Source organism: Juglans regia, chromosome 6 (assembly GCF_001411555.2).
Source record: "Juglans regia cultivar Chandler chromosome 6, Walnut 2.0, whole genome shotgun sequence".
Classification (NCBI taxonomy): domain Eukaryota; kingdom Viridiplantae; phylum Streptophyta; class Magnoliopsida; order Fagales; family Juglandaceae; genus Juglans; species Juglans regia.
In genome coordinates this window covers 9,228,755-9,247,570 of record NC_049906.1, presented here as the reverse complement: position 1 = coordinate 9,247,570, position 18,816 = coordinate 9,228,755, and the positions used below count along the sequence as shown (strand labels likewise).

General features: G+C 37.6%; 1 non-coding gene across 1 annotated transcript; it reads left to right on the top strand.

Moving 5' to 3' along the window:
* Positions 1–4,736: 4,736 nt before the first annotated feature.
* LOC118348832 lies at positions 4,737–4,844 on the top strand. The gene has a single exon (XR_004801839.1). It is a non-coding gene; the product is annotated as a small nucleolar RNA R71 (small nucleolar RNA).
* Positions 4,845–18,816: the final 13,972 nt, after the last annotated feature.

The window sequence follows — 18,816 nt, the reverse complement described above, 5'->3', positions numbered from 1 at the left end:
AATAAATAAATAAATAAAGGTGTTCTTGTAGCTCAGTGTACAACCAAACCATATTACTTGACCATGTGCATAACTTTTCAGTTGGTTGATTCTTCAGAGGAGATCATCTGCATCTCAATGATTTTTCGGTTGTGCTTTAATAACTCCACTCACTGACTTTTTTCAATAGAAGGGAAGGCTTACTTCACATCTCGCCGTCGTGCGCAGAAGAAGGGATTTGGGAGAGTTAGCTTCGTTGAGGAAGAGATTTGGGGAGATGGAGGGAACTGGGCTTTGATTTTGGAGGAAGATGGAGGCTTTGATTTAAGAGGAAGACGAGGAATAGTTTTGTTTTTTCTTTGTTTAATTGATTTTGTTTCTTTAGTTCTCATAATTACCTAAATACCCCTATTGCCTGCCATGTCATCTTTGGGTATGCAATCGATACGCAGTTTTGCTTGCATGTAGAAGAATTGATAATAAAACTCCATCCGTTCCATCTCTGATTTCTCTTTCCCCCTTCCTTCTTTCGCTCCTCTGCGATTTACCCCCTCGTCGTGCTTTATCCCAACTCCCCATCCCTTTTGATGAGAGAGAGAGACCCGTGGAGCGAGAGAGAGAGAGCTGATGAGTTACAGAGCTGATGAGAGAGAGAGAGACCCGAGGAAGGAGAGAGAGAGCTTGATGAGAGAGAGAGACCCGAGGAAAGAGAGAGAGAGAGAGCTTGATGAGTGAGAGAGACCCGAGGAGGGAGAGAAAGGTTGATGAGAGAGAGAGCTTGATGAGAGAGATAGACCCGAGGAGTAATTAAAAGATAGACGTAAGCTTAAAATAAAATATCAAAATATAATATGACAAGAATATGAAAATTTTACCTAAAGCACGTAATTAAAATGAGATTAGGGCACGGATAAGAAGGCAAGTAAAGCTTTGGGCTTCCATCAACTAGATCCAATACTTTGACTTTTTCAACCCAAACGATATACACAATTAAGAATTATAACACCAAACTCCTAATTGGAAGATATGACATTATATCATATACTTTCTCAAATTTAATTATAGAATCTATTCTTCATTTACAAACCACGGTTTTCATATATAAAAATGAATATCAGATCTAAAGACGACACTATGTTCACAAACAATAATACAGCAAAAGATCACATAAATGGCATGAAAAGCTTGTTTAAGTCACAATCATATATTCATAATCATATAGCTCAAAAAACTCAAACCATAGCAAGAGTTAATAAAATTGTTTCAAACTTATAATATCCAAAACAAATAGATAATTAAATCTTAGAATTTTAAACAATAAAGCTTAATCTATGAATTGAAATAAAGTCAAAACAAAAGAAACTGTACTCTTCCAAGTACATACCTAAGGTTAGGCTATATGAAAAGAAAATGAAAAGGATTAAAAAACTTCCAAGTACATACCTAAGGAATCTAATTGAACATCTCAACAAACCACATCTCTCACTTAATGTACTTTCAACCTTTCAAATCGCCAAATAATGCATTTTTTTCAATTACTTTTCTATTTTTAGCTCAACAATTTGGTGAACAAATATATGTCACCCTGATATTCTGTTCTTTCTACCCAGCGTTAGTATTTTTACCTTTGAAACTCACTCACTTGAACACCTTGTAACTCATGTTCTTCCTTTCTTTTTTTTTAATCCTTGTAAAAAAAAGAAGTCCACATTTAGTACACATTTGGAAGTAACAAGGGTAGGAAAAATCAATGTATAGGTTATACTCGAATGTGGAGAGGTATGGATAATGTAGGTATATGAAGAAAAAAAGCTATATGTATTTCTTGGCTCAAAGTTGTCTACTAGGGATCTATAGTTCAATGGCTTGGCTTGAAAGGCTCAAACATTAATCCTAAATTAACCTTCATCATATTCCAAGTATATCTGCCATCCTACCACAAATTATACAATGATATTCTCACAAGAAGTGCCCAATTCAAAAAATCAATGAATGCATATTAAAATTTTCAGCATGTGTTGGCTCTCAATCCTCGCCAAACCTCACACATAAAGACTTAAACAAAAGAGTTCTCTAGATACATGTTTTAAACCACCATCTTACCACAAAGAATGGGTGCATTAAAAATCCTGTGAATACTTCAGCATAATAATCAAGATGGGTTTGTTGAATTCACTAAGATGGCGATGCATGAAAATAAGTACACATGTGAAGGGATGTACTTTGTGATGCTAAAAAAAAATTTGACACATGTAAACGTGCCACAGAGTTCCAACATGCATTTGTAATTTGCACCACCCCCAACTTAAACGAAGTATTGTCCTCAATGTTTAAGAATCAAAATTTAATGGAGAGTAACTGAAGAGGGTAGAATACACCTGATGTATGATGTGGATAGCCCGATAAGCATAAGAGATTGTAAACTGAAATGGCGAATTGACACTATCCTGCAAACAGAAAACAAAGAAAATAGCAACAAACAAAAAAGCAAAAAAAATGAATGAAATGAAAAAAAAAAAACAAATAAAAAATCCCTAGGGTCCTCTATTTCTACCATACCGTTTTCAAAAATATGTTTCACTACAAAGGGGCTAGTCCACCTAGACCAAAGCTTTCCTAGGTGCTTGTGAAGTCTAGAATCATATAAGTATACTCGGTTATTAGGCTTAAATGCCTTTCTAAGAATATTTTTATCATGAAATGCTTTCATTTTAGCCTTATATATTTTAAAGTTCTCATAAGCATCATTTATCAATTCCTTTAACTCGATCGATTGAAATTTTCTAAGCTTACCCGCATTCAATTTCGAAGAAATACTAACAGGAGAAGTGTCACCTAGGCTAAGAAATGCAGGCTTTAAACCTAAGGGCGACGATTGCATTTCCAATTCGGGACTCTCCATGCTTGAAAGAATTTGTTTTTCAGTTTTCTTAGGCAACTCCTCAAATTTCGATTGCCAAACACGTGGATCATAATCCTGAGGTTCATAAAAAATATTACAAACATCAACAACATTAGAGGAATGATTCATAGTATCAAACTCAGAATTAACAAGGAAATATTCTAGGGGATCAGAATCATGAGTTGTGTGAACTCCCTTGTCTATGAGTGCGTCAATCATGTATGTTTGTTGGCACTCATCATCCTCCCTGGGCTGCTTACTAATGTGGAATATGTTGACCTCCATGGTCATGTTTCCAAAAAATAGTTTCATCAATCCATTCCTACATTTTGTAAGTGCATTAGCCGTAGCAAGGAAATGTCTACTTAATATGAGAGGAATCTTAGAGTCATACTTAATAACTGAATGAGTATCCAAAATTAAAACATCAACAGGGCAGTAAAACTTGTCAATTTGGATCAAAATATTGTCAACTATCCCTCTTGGTTTCTTAACTGAACGGTCAGCCAATTGAAGCACAACAGAAGTGGGCTTAATTTCACCTAAACCATGCAAATAAATGGAATAAGGCATCAAATTTACACTAGCACCTAAATCTAGCAACGCTTGCCCAAACTCATGATTCCCAATATTACATGCAATGGTTGGATAACTAGGATCCTTGTACTTGGAAGGAATTTGCTGCTCAATTAGAGTACTAACTTGCTCTGTTAGAAATGTTGTCTTTTTAACATGGTGCTTCTTCTTAACTGTACACAAATCTTTGAGAACTTTTGCATAAGTATGAATTTTTTTAATAACATACAAAAGATGAAGATTGATTTTTACCTACTTGAGGTTCTTCAAGATTTCAGTGCTAGAATTCAAAGTTCGCATACCAGATTTTAAAGCTTGAGGAAATGGTACCTTAACTGGGCCCTTGATTACCTTGGGTCCTTGGGCAACTCAGCACTATCATTGCTTTGTTTTTCTTCAACATTCTCTGGCTTATTAGTTGTTGGGATGTGTAAGACTTACCACTTCATGTCACAATGGCATTGACCTCCTTCAAATTTCCTTGAACCATATGTTGACCTTGGGGTGTGGATTGAGTTTGAGAAGGGAACTTGCCACACTCATTCACACTCAAAGAGCTCATCAACTTGGATAGATGACTCTTTATCTCCTTTTTTTCTTTAATAACCCGCGTAATCAAAGATTCAAATTTTTTATTAGTTTTACCTTGTGCCTCAATAAAAGAATGTAAAGTATATTCTAACGGGTTCCTAGAAAAAGATGATACATTATTTGGTGTAGGATAAGCTCTAGGTGGCTGTGCAGGCTACTGGTTTTCAGATTTTAAGGTAAAATTTGGGTGATTACACCGCCCGGGATTGTAGGTATCAGAGAAAGGTACAAAAGGCTTCTTGTACATACCTAAGGCATTACACTGTTTCTCATACATTCCCCTCATTTCAGCAAATATGGAGCACACTTGAGCTAGGTAATGTACCCCACCACACACAAAACACGGTCCAAATGACACTAGACAAGTAGTCATGTGTGTTGGATTTAAATCCTTAGTTTTTAACACATTTAACTCCCTAGTAAGCATCTCCACCATGGCTTTTAGGTTATCATCTTCTCTAAGATGGTAAATTCCACCACCATTTAGATTTCCAGTAGGCCGTGACTTATTTGTACTTTCAGTAGCACTAGGTCAGGTCCAAGTGTGAGCTTTTTCAGCAAGCTTATTGAGATATTCTATGGCCTGATCTCGATTTTTCTTTAAAAATTCACTATTACACATCATCTCTATGAATTGACGCTCTCTAGGTTAAAGACCCTCATAGAAATAACTAAGTTTCAGTTCTCATACCCATGATGAGGACAAATACTCAACTACTCCCTAAGCCTCTCTCAAGCCTAATACAAAATCTCATTATCCTTTTGTGCAAAGGTAGATATATGTCTCTTCAAAGCATTGGTCTTATGTTGGGGAAAATATTTATTAAAGAATACCTGTGCCATCTCATTCCATGATCCTATGGATCGTGGTCTTAGTGAGTACAACCAACTCTTTGTTCTATCCTTCAAAGAGAAACGAAATAACTTAACTCTTACAACATTATTTGTAGCATTATGATTATAGAAAGTCGTAATTACTTCCTCAAACTTTCTAATGTGCAAATAAGGATTTTCATTCTCTAAACTATGAAAGATGGGAAGTAGCTGTATCATTCATGTTTTAAAATCAAGTTGACGAGTGTTGGCTAGAAACATGATGCATGATGGCGTGATTGTGCATGTAGGGTGGAGGTAATCCTGAAGAGTTCTAGTGGGTTGATCTTCGTGTTCACTCAATTCTTCGGAACTAGATGGATTGTTAAATAAAGGATTTAAAAAATGTGATTCTGACTCTAGCATTGGCCTACTAGCAACTCTACCCAAGGTGTCTCTATATCTATGCATGCAAGGTAACAAAATACTAAAAACAAAAAATACTATAAAAAGAAAGAAGAAAAAAAAGAATAATGCAGCAAGAAAAAAGAGGGAACGAAGTTACCGCCTTTACAAACTGCTAAAGTAAATTATGCCTTGTATCGATTATTGCACCGTACTCCCCAGCAACAATGCCAAAATTTGATTACGCCCAACTTAGTACGCAATGTTATAATATAGTTCAGGGTGCTAATCTACAAGAAGTCGAAAGAAACACAACAAGATGCAAGCTTAAAAGAAAATATCAACTTATAATATGACAAGAATCTGAAAATTCTACCTAAAACACGTAATTAAAATGAGATTAGTGCACGGATAAGAAGGCAAGCAAAGCTTTGGGCTTCCATCAACTGGATCCAATACTCTGACTTTTTCAATCCAAACAATTTACACAATTAAGAATTATAGCACCAAATTCCTAATTGGAAGATATGATATTATATTCATCTATCTTCTCAAATTTAATTCTAGAATCTATTCTTCCTTTATAAATCACGATTTTCATATATAAAAATGAATATTAGATCTAGAAACGTCACTATGTTCATAAACAATATTGCAATAAAAGATAACATCAATGGCATGAAAAGCCTATTTAAGTCACAATCATCTATTTATAATCCTATAGCTCAACAAAGTAAAACCATATCAAGATTTAATCTAATTTTCTCAAACATATAATATCCAAAACAAATAGAGAATTGAGTTTTAGAATCTTAAACAATATAGTTTAATCTATGAATTGAAATAAAGTCAAAGTATTTTCACCAATCAATTTCCGCTCTAGGCTTTACCCAAGATTTAGTTCTCCATGGGAAAACTAAAAATAAATAAAAATGGTATTTTTGTCTTCTCTATATCTTTGTCTCCTCCCTTTTAGAACTCCCAATTTCGTGCTAATGATATGCTTATAGGGTAGAAAAGAAACCCTAATGTCTTCATATTCCCGCATAAAAACTAGCCTAAATCTTAGGACTCATTTTGGTAGCTATGTACGTACTTCAGGAGTTCGAATTTAGAAATCATTATTAGAGACAAATTTGTAGTCCTTTAAATTAGCTTTCCAACGCATCAAGAACCGTAGCAATCCGATATGTTAGTGGAAAGTTAAGATCACAATATTAAAGTATGTCTAGGCTCTCTCCTAATGAATTTTGGACATGGACTTTTTCTCTTAATCCAAATTACTCTCAAACCCCATCATTATCCTTATTTGAAGAGTCCTACACTCATCGAAAGTTCTTAGGTTATTCCAACGTCTTGCCCACTTGAAAGTCCTTTGAATTTGACTCGTCATTGACTTGCTCTTTTATAGACCCTGAAATTAAACATAAAAATCTGCTTAGGAGTATCCCAAAGTAAATAGAGACTCAATTCAAGAATACGCATTAATTCTTATGATTTCTATTCATATTTTAACATTTTAGTCCAATAATATGGTATTTAGAGTGCACTTTCGTACACTTATCAATGGTTAATAGGTGCTCATGTAGGTTGGAACCTCCTCCCGAGGGGGTGTACATGGTGGCAACAATCAACAGAGATTTTGGTAGGGTGAGCATTCGGATCATTATTAGAGCTCATGCAAACCAAGTGGTGGCTATCAAAAGAATACAAAGAGAACTTTCCCCTAACCCTTATCTTGCTTGCTGAATCATTTGGTACTCTACAGGCTGTTAATTTTGCTAGTGAGATTGGAATAAGGAAGATTATAATTGAAAGGGATGCGGTGCAAGTCATCATAATAGCATCAATTGTAAGGTTCCTTCAGGAACCTACTGTAATTCAAGCAAAACACTCGTAATCTCAAGCAAGAACATAGGGAAGATAACACTCGAGTAAGAGATAGAATGAGCAAGATTCCATTATGAAACTTGTAGAAAATCTTCGAGGGATTCTCTACCTCCAAAAGCTAGAACTCCGTATCTCTAATGCTCAAGATGATAAGCATCCACAACACTGCTTATATACTCGCAAGCTATGATGGAAAGATCAAAATGCAAACAACACCAATTAAAACGCAACTAGAAAGATTACAATACACAAAATGCACGTCGAACGACACCCATCCCTTTGCCTCCAAAACTCCCCGTTTCATTAAAGCCTTCATTCTGTTATTTCAATTGCTTCCCTTCCTCGCAAATTCCTTCTTCAACAGCTCTTCCTCATGAATGCCTTGCCCACAAGGCACCTGTGACAAGTATTAAAGGATTGTACCCAGTAAATGTGGATATAATGACCTGAGCTCCATAAGGATTCCCAAGAACTATCATCAAGAAGAGCACCCACCCATTTCACGAAAACTTCAGTGGAGGCATGATTGCCTATCTTCTTCATTTTTCTGTCAAGAATCATCTCAGTTTCAGGTTGCACATTGCCCGCATTATCTACTGGTGGTAATGTTGGGAAAGGAAAGATCTGGTCACCCAACTTTTTCTTCAAACATGAAACATGAAAAACAGGATGTATCCTTGAAGAAGAAGGTAAATTCAACTTATAGGCCACTGTCCCTATCTTCTGAATGACCTGTAAAGGTCCATAGTACCTCGGGGCCAATTTCATATTGTGCCTCATAGCCACAGATTTTTGTCTATAAGGCTGCAACTTCAGAAAAACCCAATCCCCCACTGTGAAAACTCTCTTAGACCTCTTCCTGTTAGCATACAGTTTCATCCCCTCTTGAGCCTTCCTCAAGTTTTCCTTCAAAAGGGACAGTGTTTCCTCTCAAGATTTCAATTGATGATCCACTTGAGCATTTGCAGTAGTGCCTAGAATATAAGACAACAACCGAGGAGATGGAATTCCATACAAGGCCTGAAAAGGTGAAAAACCAGTTGATGAATGTATAGTGGTGTTATAACATCATTCTGCCATTGGTAGCCAACTACTCCAGCCCTTTGGCTTAGACCCAATATAGGATCTCAAATAACCTTCCACACATTTATTCAAGGCTTCAGTTTGGCCATCAGATTATGGATGATATGTTGAGCTAAAAGTCAAAGAGGTTCCCTGCATTTTAAATAATTCTGTCTAAAAAAGGCTAGTAAAGATTACATCTTGATCAAACATAATGGTCTTTGGTAGGCCATGGAGCTTGAATACACCAGCAAAGAAAACCTCAGCTACTTTACTAGTTGTATAAGGGTGAGCCAATGGAAAGAAATGCCCAAACTTTGTCAATCTATCTACCACAGTCAAAATGACAATCAGTCCATTTGAACTATGGAGGCCTTCAATAAAATCCATGGCAATGTCAAGCCAAGGACTTTGAGGGACGTGCAAGGGTTGAAGTAACCTTGCAGGAAGTACAGTTTCATGCTTGTTCACTTGGCAAATTTGACACTCTCTAACTAGCTTCTTAATATCCTTCCTCATGCCTGGCCAGAAACAGTCCAACTTCGCCTTTAGTAAAATTTTATGGTACCCCACATTGCCTGCTTCTGGGCTATGATGAATATGTTGCAACACTTTAGTATGAAATGGTGATGAATGAACTATCACCAGTTTCCCTTTCCTTAAAAGAAGACCTTGCTGTAAAGAAAATTATTTGGGAACCTGCTGCCCTTGCTGCAAAGCAATAACCAGATTAGTTGTCACTAGAAAATGCATAACTTTGTTTAAGTTCTTCTAACCACATAGGAGTGGGAAATGCAATAAGAACCAATGTAGCAAATTTCCTCAAGTTTCCTTGAAAGTGCATCAGCTACTTTATTGTCTTTGCCCCTCTTATATTCTACACGAAAATCATACCCCATAAGCTTCAATGGCTACTCTTTGCTCCAACAAGTGCTTCAAGGCCTGTTGGTTAGTTTTAATCTTGAAAGACTGACCCAACATATATGGTCTCCATTTCCACATTGCACACACCAGTACCAAGAATTCCTCTTCATAGGTAGATAAAAACAATGCTTTTCCTTTTAAAGCTTTACTAAAGAAAGCTATTGGTTGGCTGTCCTGCATCAATATAGCTCCCAACCCCACCCATGAGGCATCACATTCAATGGTGAATTCCTTAGAAAAATCTGGGAGTTTTAACACAGGAGGCTGGGGAATAGTAGATTTCAACTCCTTAAAAGCATCTTTAGCTTCCATAGACCACATAAAGGAGTTCTTTTTCAGAAACATTGTTAATGGGGCAGCTACAGAACCATAGTTCTTGATTAATTTTCGATAATAGCTTGTAAGGCCCAAAAATCCCCTCAATGCGTTCACTGTTTTAGGAACAGGCCAATCCAACATAGAAGAGATCTTTGTAGGATCTGCCTTCACTCCTATTTCAGAAATAATATCCCAAATAGTCTACCTCAGTAACTCCAAATCTACATTTAGATTTCTTTGCAAATAATGTGTGTTGCTATAAAATAGATAAAATTGACTTCAAGTGTTCAAGGTGCTCACCAAAATCTTGGTTGTAAACCAAGATATCATCAAAGAACACCAAAAAAATTTTTTCGAAGAAAATGCTTGAAAACATGATTCATCAAATATTAAAAGGGGTCAGGTGCATTGGTAAGCCCAAAAGGAATTACCAAGAACTCAAAGTGACCCTCATGAGTTCTAAATGTTGTTTTCGAAATGTCCTCTTCTCTTACCCTTATTTGATGATATCCTGATCTAAGATCAAGTTTAGAAAATAATTTAGCTCCATAAAGTTCATCAAGCAACTCATCAGTGATAGGGATTGGGAACTTGTCATTGATAGTTTCTTGCTTAAGGACTCGATAGTCCACTCACATCCTCCAACTACCATAAGCTTTTTTAACAAGCAACACAACTTTTTTTGGTAATGGGGATACCTATAATGCCTCACTGAAATTGGTGCACTACCATCTTTCAATACAATCCGATGGTCAAAAGCTCTAGGGGTGGCAACCCTACTGGTTCAGCAAACACTAAACTAAACTATTACAAAACCTCTTCCACTTCTGCTTTAACTTCCACATGCTTTACCTCAGACTCTATTGCCACCAATTCAAACAACCATCCTTGCTTCCTAATAAAGGAAGCTTTTAACACATTAGCACCAGCTTCCATTTCTGTTACATCAGACATAAGACCTTGCAAGGCCAACTTCTTCCCACACACTTCAAAATGCATGGACATATTAGTAAAATTCCATTGGATAGGACCCCATGTTTTAAGCCACTACACTCGGAATACATTGTCACAACCCCCAAGAGTAAGAACATGGAAAGGAACCAGAAACTTAGTTCTTTGAACACTTATCATCTCTTCACATCTGCCCTAACTAAGTATCTTACTGCCATTTGTCACTTTCACCTGAAGAGCCCCATCCTCAATCACCTTTAACTTGGCAGCTTCTACCACTACTAGAAAGAAGTTATGAGTACTTACTGAATCCACAAGAATTTCAACTGAAAATGAGCCAATTTTTCCCAACAACTTTGTTGAGGGAAAAATTAGTTAATTGGCATATTCTTGTGAAAACCTGTGTAAGGTTGAGTTGTAACAAGTGTTGATGTAGTGTTACATGAAAAAGATTGAAGTGTGCTCAACATGGCTCGACTGGCGCTTGACGTAGCGCTCGAGCGGAACCTTCCAGAGTGGTTCACTCAATGTGCGCTCGATGCAGCGCTCGAGCGGAACCCAAACAGAGTGGTTCGCTTGAGGTGAGCTCGACATGGCGCTCAAGCAGAATCCATCCAGAGTGGTTCGCTCGATGTGCGCTCGATGTGGTGCTCGAGCAGAACCCATCCAGAGTGGTTCGCTCGAGGTGCGCTCGACGTCTCGCTCGAGCGGTTTCAGAAGACAATGTTCGCTCGACCTTCGCTCGACACCTCGCTTGAGCCAATGTTCAAGACAACCTAAAATTCATGTTTTGAGTGTCGTGACCTGCTGGGACTATAAATAGAACAAATTATTTCTGTTCTGTGGTGTGGAAAAATAGAGCAACACCTTAAGTGTTTCAAGAACCAAAGAGAGAAACCTACTCCTCACCTTGTGAATCTCTCTTGGACAAACACAAATCCACCACACCACACTCAAGATCAAATATCTTATAAAGTCGATTGAAGTGAACGTTTTGTTGGCCGGAAGGTTTCTGGAGCTGCTGTTGATGCAGAAATCGAGAGGTTCTCGTGGAAGGCTATAGAAGGTCACAGTTCCAACACTACATGCGTGTAGAGATAGAGTGGGTCACTCGTGATGTTACAAGCCAAGTTTAGAAACTACAAAGGTTTTGTGAGTGTTTCTATATTGGTTGTAATGAACTTTTTCTATAGTAGATTTTAGGTGGTGCCTTACACCCGGAGTGGTTTTAGAATTTGAAGAAGTTCTTCAAATGAGTTTGCACTTCGTGACCAAAATCATTGTGTTAATTATTTTTGTTCATCGATTAACTGTTTATTTGTTTCTATTTTTGAAAAGACAATCAAAATTGGAATACACCTATGCACCCCCCCTCTAGGTGTAGTGATTGGTAGAACCACTGCTTTTTCAAACTTCATAGCATTATTATTGATACATCCAGAAATGGCATGGATTGAAACTTCTAATTCTTCAGACTCTTTCTCTCCCTTTTTCTTCCAAATCTGGTGCCCACTGTGCCTCAGCATTGTCAATTAGCTCTTGCTCAGCACTACTTTCCCCCTGTAAGTAATACACCTTAGGATTTTTCAACACATTGTTGGGATTCCACTTTTCCTCACAGTGGTAACACAATCCATTCCTCCTTTTCTCATCCATCTAAGAAGAATTCACATTCCTTAGAGGAAATAAATTCTTTTGGCCCTTATTAGCTAGATCAACAAGTGCCATGTTATCTATTGGCCAATTATCAGTATAACAACTATTTTGCCTCCAAGATTTCCTTGAAGAAAATACATGCTCTTCCTCCAACTTAGCCAATACAAAAGTAGCCCCAAAATTCAGTGGATTAAACATTTTCACTGGTATTCGAATTTCATGTTTGAATCCACTGATAAAGCAACTCATTTTATGCTTCTCAGACAAGCCTTTCAACCTATTCGACAAGGCCTCAAATTGTGATGTATGCAAACTAACAGAAGTATTTCAACCTAGTTAGAGCCTCCATTGGATCATCAAATGCTGATGGTCCAAACCTCCCTTGCAAAGCCACCACTAAAGAATCCCATAAATTGAACTGCCCAGCATCTAAGGCATTTTGGTATCACACCAATGCCTCCCCTTCCATATGGTGAGATGCCACCATTAACTTCTGATGGAGAGGTGCAGGATCAATACCACTAAAATGTGGAAAATCCAATCTAACACTCCTCTGGAAACCACCTTTCTCTTCATGATTCCTAGGCTCATTAGATACCTCTCTGTCTCTATGAGTATTGATATTTACATACTCAACTAAAGATCTCAACATATCTGAAACTTGATCTCACCTTTCTGTTATTCTAGAAATTGCATGCTTCTGCACCAATTCATTCTGCCTTTGAGATGCTTCATGCTGACCTTTCAATGATGCACGCGTACTATCTACCATTAGAATCTTCGTTGTAAGGATCGACTACTACTGATACTACTTGTAAGGTTCCTTCAATAACCTATTGTAATTCAAGCAAAACACTTGTAATCTCAAGCAAGAACACATGGAAGATAACACTCGAGTAAGTGACTGAATGAGCAAGATTCAATTATGAAACTTGCAGAGAATCTTCAAGGGATTCTCAACCTCCAAAAGCTAGAACTCTGTATCTCCAATGTTCAAGATGATAAGCATCCACAACACTATTTATATACTCATAGGCTGTGATGGAAAGATCAAAACGCAAACAACAACAATTAAAACACAGCCACAAAGATTACAATACACAAAACACTCTGTTTCACCAATCCTTTCTCATTAAATGCAGCTGGTTTGCATGTCGAACGACACCCATCCCTTTGCCTCCAAAACTCCCCGTTTCATTAAAGCCTTCATTTTGCTATTTCAGTTACTTCCTTTCCTCGCGAATTCCTTCTTCAATAGCTAACCATTCTTCAACATTTCATAAAAGGCCACACCCAACTACAGCTTTTCAAGGCTAGCCCCAAGGCACCTGTGACATCAATCTGAATGAAATCCTTGACCATATCTCGGAAGTTCTCATATGGGAAGCTAAATATAATTTGTTACTATTCAAGAGTTGGAAATTAAGCACATCATATTAAAAGAGATGCTAATATAGTTGCAGATGATGTCCTTGCTAAAAATGCTCTAGTGTATGGAGGATATTGTTGAACGGGAGGAATGTCTTCGTTGTATTCTTTCATTCATTTGATGAAGTATATCAATAAAGAGTATTATTCCATTCAAAAAAAAAAACATAATAGGTGTTTGATGCGAAATCCTTTCTGGGCATCACATGGGCATACCACTAATACCACTATACGTAGATCCCCAAATTAACTTCAACAACACTACTGAATCCATCTTTTTGAGGAGCACTTCATTAATTTCACGAATTAATTTGATGTGAAATCTCCACTTTGGAGATGACTCAAGAGCCTATACATCACTTCTAGAGTTCCTTATGACATAAGAGTACAAGAATATCTAAAATGTGGTCTAACCTTACTGTTATATATATATATATATATATACTAAATATGTCACTACAAATTAAATGAGTTTTTGTGACGGTTTGGAAATTGTGACAGTCTCCAAACCGTCACAAAAAAAGTATTTTCTATGACAGTTTATGAAATTCGTCATTAAAGGCAACCAAGAAATTGTATTACGTTCGAACATATACATATTCACATTCGAATGGGCCTTGGAAATTAAAACATCGAGGCTACTTACGTGCAAATGTGTAAATGTTTGGCGCCAACGTTCAAACGTTAGTGATTCACGTTCGAACGTTAATTGATTTAATATTAAATTTGGATAAGCTAACATTAAAAAAGTTTGATAATTCAAATTAAAAAATAGTATATATAATAAATAATATTAATCATTACATAAATTAATGTAAAATTAGTGTGCTGGCATATTCTTGTGAAAAATTTTGTAAAATTATGTTATAACAAGTGTTGAAGTGGGGTGACATGAAATGGGTCACAGTGTGCTCAACACGGCTCGGGTAGAACTCTTGCAGAGAATTCGCTTGACTTGTGCTTGACATAGTGCTTGAGCTAAACACATACAGAGAGTTCGCCCGACAGGCGCTTGACATAGCGCTCGAGCAGAACTCATATAGAGATTTTGCTCGACAAGCACACAAGAAAGCTCTCGAGCGAAGATCATCCAAAAAGTTTGCTAAACTCTCACTCGACTTGGCACTCGAGCGGCTTATGAAGAAAAATATGTGCTCGACTCACGCTCGACACCTCGCTCGGGCCAATGTTCAGACAACTTAATTTTTCTAGGGTTTGAGCGACGTGCTTCTTTGGAGGTGTAAAAGGAACATTTTATTCTACCCTTTGTGTAGAGAAAGTGAGCCAAACTCTCCTTTCACACGTCCCAAGAGCACTTGAGAGAAACTCTCCACCACATTCAAAGTTGAATCTCTCTTGAAAAATATACCTCCACCATATCACATTCAAGATCAAACACAATTGAGTCCATTAGAGTTGACATTTTCATTGGCTGGAAGGCTTCTAGAGCTACTGTTGATGTAGAGATTGAGAGGTTCTTGTGGGAAGCTATAAAAAGGTCAAAGTTTCGACACTACATGCGTGTAGAGATCGAGTGGGTCACTCATGGTGTTGCAAGCCAAGTTTAGGTACTGTAAAGGTTTTGTGAGTGTTTCTCAATTGGTTTTAACGAACTAAAGTCTCTATAGTGGATTTGAGTGGTGACTTACACCCAGAGTGATTTTAGATTTTGAAGATGTTCTTAAAATGAGTTTCCACTTCGTGACCAAATCTATATGTTGATTATTTGAGTGATTTGTTACTTTTTTTTTTTTTAGAGTTTGGGTCACCTGTCCAATAGTGACATCTCCCCAATTTTGTTAATAACCCTCACTTGTGGTAGAGGAAAACCATGGTTACAAATCAAGCATCTGGGGTACAAAACTCAACCCAGTGTACCAAAAGAAAACCAAACCAAAAGAAATAAAAACAAGAAACAAACAAAACCTCCAAGACAAAGCTAAATAATACGAAGTGAAGGCATCCTGGAGTAGTCCATGCGAATGAGGCCATGCAACACTCGGGGAGTCTCCATCAAGTGGGAAAAAACTAAATCACTACCAGAAGCCTCATGTTTGCTAACCAATCTGCAACTTTATTTCCCTCTTGAAAAACATGGTGAATTGAACAATTCATGGAACTCACAATGTCAAGAACTTCTTCCCAAAAATCCTCCAGATACCATACCCCACATCCTTTACTTCTCCACCAAGAAATAAGAGTCATAGAATCAAGTTCAATTTCCAAATAATTGAGGGATAGAGACTTACAAACCTAGAGCCCATGAAGGAGAGCTAAAAGCTCTGCCCGATTATTAGAACCTATACCAATGAACGTAGAAAAAGCATGAATTAAGTTACCATTATAAATAATCATGGTAAGTTAATTCATGCTTTTTCTGCGTGTATTGGTAGAGGTTCGAATAATCATGCAGAGCTTTTAGCTCTCCTTCATGGGCATCAGGTTTGTAAGTCTCTATCCCTCAATTATGTGGAAATTGAACTTCATTCCATGACTGTTATTTCTTGGTGGAGAAGTAAATGATGTGGGGTATGGTATCTAGAGGATTTTTAGGAAAAAGTTATTAGTATTATGAGTTCCATGACTTGTTCAATTCACCATGTTTTTCGAGAGGGAAATAAAGTTGTAGATTGGTTAGCAAAGCATGGGGCTTCTAGAAGTGATTCAGTTTTTTCCCACTTGATGGAGACTCCTCGAGTTTTGCGTGGCCTTATTTGCATGTACTACTCCAGGATGCCTTCGCTTTGTATTATTTAGTCTCTTTTTTGTCTTATACTTGTGGTCTTGTTGTTTCTTGTTTTTATTTCTTCTGGTTTGGTTTTCTTTTGGCATGCTAGGTTTAGTTTGTACCCCAGATGCTTGATTTGTAACCACGGTCTTCCTCCGCCACAAGTGAAGGTTCTTAATAAAATTGGGGAGGGGCCACTATTGGACAGGTGACCCTAACTCTTTAAAAAAAATACTTTTAATAGACCATAAAACTTGATCTATACCTATTCACCCCCCCTCTAGGTGTTTTGTTGGGGTAGAACCACTGCTTTTTCAACATATAATAAAAATAAAAAGTACAAAATATGATAAAAGTTTACAAACAATACTCAGATCAACATGTTGTTCACAAATCATGTACTGTGGAACTCTTCTATAGCCACAATATGTCGGTAGATATGCGCAGTAAGATCTGAGATCACCTCATCAAGCCAAGCAGGCCGTGCATCCCTGCAGATGTACCCGTCGCTTGCTAACTAGTACTCCCAATATGGGGAGCAACACCAGGCCCAGACTGGGTCAGAGGAACAAGATCTGCTACAGGGCTAGGTGGACGTCGAGCATGCCCCCTCATTTGTCCAATGTTCTGATGGTGTGTGGTCATGTCGATAGGGCTTATCTACTCTGTTAGCCACTCCTCCACCTGGGGTGGCACTCTGTGGGCCAGTAATAGCCAGGTAATGATGACTCCATATGGGAAGTTGTCCGTGGAGGCAATGCTCGCATCGTAACGGATCCTCTAAAAAATGTGCAGTGGCAAGTCAATGGACTCTCCATGTGCCACTCGTATTAGGAACTGTGCGTGAGTATGACTAAATGTGATATTATGTTCCACAAGATCCACGTTTGTTGCAACAATAAGATGCAACATGCGGAAAAAGATTGGATGCGTCTAGGCGATAAACTTTGAAAGGACTATGTATCATATGCATGTGGAGTTAGAACCTTTATTGATTTTGCTAGGGCCTCTACCGATAGTCGCGGTTACATTAAGTGTCCATGTCGAGGGTACAAAAATTTGTGTGCTATAGGATTGGATGATGTAGATTGTCATATATTTGTGAATGGTATGGATTTGGGGTATAGCCGATGGGTATTGCATGGTGAACTATATGAACAATCAATCCAGGTTTCATTCGGTCATGGAATTGAGATGGAGGAGATGTTGGGTGACATTGAAGCTGAGATATTTATGGATGAAATAGATGTGGACGCCTCAAGTGGTCGGGGGACTGAATCATAGAATTTCTCTACTATGTGGGAAGATGCAAAGCATGAGTTTTATTCTGGATGTACAAAGCACAACAGAATGAAGTTTATTGTGCTGCTGCTTCACATTAACTTGTTGTGTGGAATGTCGACAAAAGTAATCAACATGGTGTTGGACTTATTTAATGAGGTGCTTCCTGAAAGTCTTGCATTGCTGAAGAATTTTTATGTATTGAAACAGCTGAGAAAGGGGTTAGGGTTTGAGTACAAGTCCATACATGCATGAAAGAATGATTTTGTTTTATTTTGAAAGGAGAATGAGGAAAAACAGGCTTGTCCCGTATGCGGAGAGTCGAGGTGGAAGGGTAAGAAAAATATTCCGGTCAAGATTTTGCGTTATTTCCTGCTGAAACCTAGATTACGAAGGCTATATATGTGTAAAAACAATAGTTCAAGATATGAGGTGCCACGAGAAGAAGAGTGTTAAGGATGACGAATATATGAGGCACCCAGCTGACTCACTTGCGTGACAATCTTTTGATGATCAATACCCAAAGTTTGGCAACGAAGCTCGTAACGTGCATCTAGGACTAACAACAGATGAAGGTGCCAACTTTTTGTGAACTTTACTTATCCTAGGCCCAAAGATTACCTGGGAATGATATTGATGTATTCATGGATCTTTTGATGCCTACATTGACATCTTTTCATATGCATGTTGCAGTAATGTGGATAATAAATAATTTTCCAGTATATCAGAACGTTTTCGGCTGGAGTACTAAAGGGAAGTTAGCGTGCCAAACATGCAATAAAGAAACTACAAGTGAGTGGCTAAAATATTCACAGAAGATGTGTTTCATGGGCCATCGATGGTATCTATCAAAAAATCATATGTGGGGAAGGGAAGGCGCTAAATTTGATGGGAGAGTGGAGGACATAATTGCTAGTCTGGGGATGAGATAGTGGAACAATTACTGGAAGTTAGAGTGAACAATTTTGGCAAAGGTTGGGGAAAGAACAAGAGAAAACAAGGTGCATCATAATTGAATTGGACAAAGCATAGTATTTTCTTTGACTTGCCAAATTGGCCAACATGCATGTCACGACATAGTTTTGATGTAATGCATATAGAGAAGAATATTTGTGATAATATTCTGGAGACATTGACGAGCATTAACAAAAAGATGAAGGACACGATTAAGATGAGGAAAGATCTCGACAGAATGATAATTAAACATAATCTGCATTTGCAGGTGGAAGGCAACACGGTGGTTATGCCGGATGCATGTTTTATGATGAAAAAGCGAGAGGTGATGGATTTTTACAAATGGTTGCAAGGTGTG